The sequence below is a fragment of the Suncus etruscus genome, chromosome 3 (genome assembly GCF_024139225.1).
Source record: "Suncus etruscus isolate mSunEtr1 chromosome 3, mSunEtr1.pri.cur, whole genome shotgun sequence".
In the NCBI taxonomy this organism is placed as follows: Eukaryota; Metazoa; Chordata; class Mammalia; order Eulipotyphla; family Soricidae; genus Suncus; species Suncus etruscus.
This window is the reverse complement of record NC_064850.1, coordinates 108,386,207-108,388,519: the sequence shown is the minus strand read 5'-3', so window position 1 is coordinate 108,388,519 and position 2,313 is coordinate 108,386,207.

Here is a 2,313-nt window from a genome sequence, read left to right as displayed (position 1 = left end):
TATTACTAAGCAATTTCAATTCACTATGTCTGTATGAACATCTCTAGAAGGCTGAGTTACTCCAGCACCTATGACAGAAATGGAGACTATGGGGGACATTCTTGCTTGGATCTGGAGTTGAAGTTGATAAGACCACATTATTGAAATAAAGCAAAGCAAAGCTTTATTCCATCAACTAACAGCTACAGACTGGCCTGCAAGGCAGGAGGCAATGGGAGTCACAAACCAGGTTATATAGGGCTATAAACAATAGTCTTGGTCTTTAAGTTGATTGGTGGCTGCTAAAGTGTTTCTAGGGTGTTTCATCATGTCCTTTTATGGCTAGATATTTTTATGGCTAGATGTCTAGGGCAGTATATTGTAATTTACAGGGATTTTGGGTATGCATTATTATTATTAGCATAGAAACTTAGCCCTTAAATGGAAACAGCCTTGTTAGCCTTAGGTCGGAATTTAGCCTTGGTTCAACAAAAATGGATTCCCTTCTGCTCTAGACTTCACAGTACTCAGCTCTGCATTTTAATCACCCTCAAAGTCAGGATTGATATTTAATGATTATATTAATTTTAATATAAACTGCAGCCTGGTCTCTAGAACAACAGCATTTCAAAAAGTCACCAATGCAGAGATGGAAATTGCTACACACTTAAATTTAGATGAGAGCACTGAATTGGTATGAACAGTTTGGACTACTAGCTGCTTCCTAGGTACAATAGGGGTTTGAAAGGGCACCAGGCCATGACTGCTGTATTACTGTAGCTCTGGGAAGGAGACAGGACCTCTGTGACCTCAGACCTTTTGGGTGAACACAATACAACAATTTGCCAATGCAGAAGGGCTCCATGGGCTTCTAGGATGCCAGAGAATGGCTTTAGAGTAACATTTTAATGAAAGGAGTAGAAGTGCATTAAAAACACATGGGACAAATGCCCCTTGAAATAAACATAAGTTTGAAAAAAAGAAGAGGAAAGTGAATGTTTTAGCAAAACACATTTAGGGCTTTTTTGAACCCCAAATATTTGAAAACTATTCAGGAGATCTCAATACAAAATGCCACTTGGCTCTCCCTTGGAGATTAATAATACATACACTAGTGGGGAAGTGCAGAATTTTCCTCTCATGGCATTTCCAGAGAGACCCAGACCAATAGCAAGCCTTTCAGAGCACAGTTTTAATACTTAGCAAAAGGAAGTTTTCATTTTTGAAGGACTTAAATATATATTGATTAATTAATAAAATATAAGAAAAGAGAGGCTGACCACATTTTGGTGGTAAGGGTGCTCTTAAGTGGTACTTAGAGGCCAGGGGCTTCCCTGATGACTCCTGACCAGCTGGGCAGAGAATTCCAAGTGAGGGGACAGAGGACACAATGCTGCATGAACCCTGCATCGCCAGGGATTTCCCCACTCACCTTGGCACTTGGGGGCTTCCAGAGGCTCTGGAGTATCTCTAGTCTGTAACCATCTGTGCTTGGGAGAAACATTGGAGTCAGTGTCAAGTAACTTCTAGACATGCATCCTAACTGCTGTGCTACCTCCCTGCCCCTCACATAGTTACCCATAATGCTGAGGTACATGGTTGGGACCCAAATATTTAATGCTCTAAGAGCTTGCAAAAAATTACAGCACATCATAAACAGAAACAAGTGAAAACAAACTTAAAAGTCACAAAAGAAAAAAAGCAAAAGCCAAATCAAATAAAAATAAAAATAAAGTAGAGTAAACCCATTTGGTGGATTTTCTATGCCTCCTCCAGTAGTGGGACTTGAGAAAGACAGGAGACTTCCTGTCAGTCTGTGCCTCAGCTGAAGTTTTAGTAGGTATATGGACCTCAGCTGGACCTTCTTGAATACAGACCCAGGAGGTCCGGCTTTGACATGCACCCCACACCACATCTATATGCTCCAGGATCAAGAATTTGAAATCTGGTGATGCCAGAGTCTGGTCACCCTAAGGTGCCTGCTGTCCTCTAGCTGTTCCCTCCCACCTTCTCCCCACCTCTCTGGGAACTGATTTCCCACCTGGCATTTTCTCTCCAGGGCTGTCAGCTCAGGTGTTATTTAATAAGCAAGGTGTTCGCTGACAAGGGCTTAACACCTCCCAAAGCCATTTATATTTTAATATGGGGCTGTGACAAGAATTCGGACCCTGGAGGAACCATGCTGGAATAGTGAAGTGCCAGGAGTCAGTGTGAGTGTTTGAGATCATGGAGTCCTCCTCTTAGATACAAGGCCAGCTGCAGTTCTGAAAAGTGCTAGACTCATGCCCACCCTCTCAGGCTGCCTGTGCTGTAAATCTGCGCCCATGGTGAACC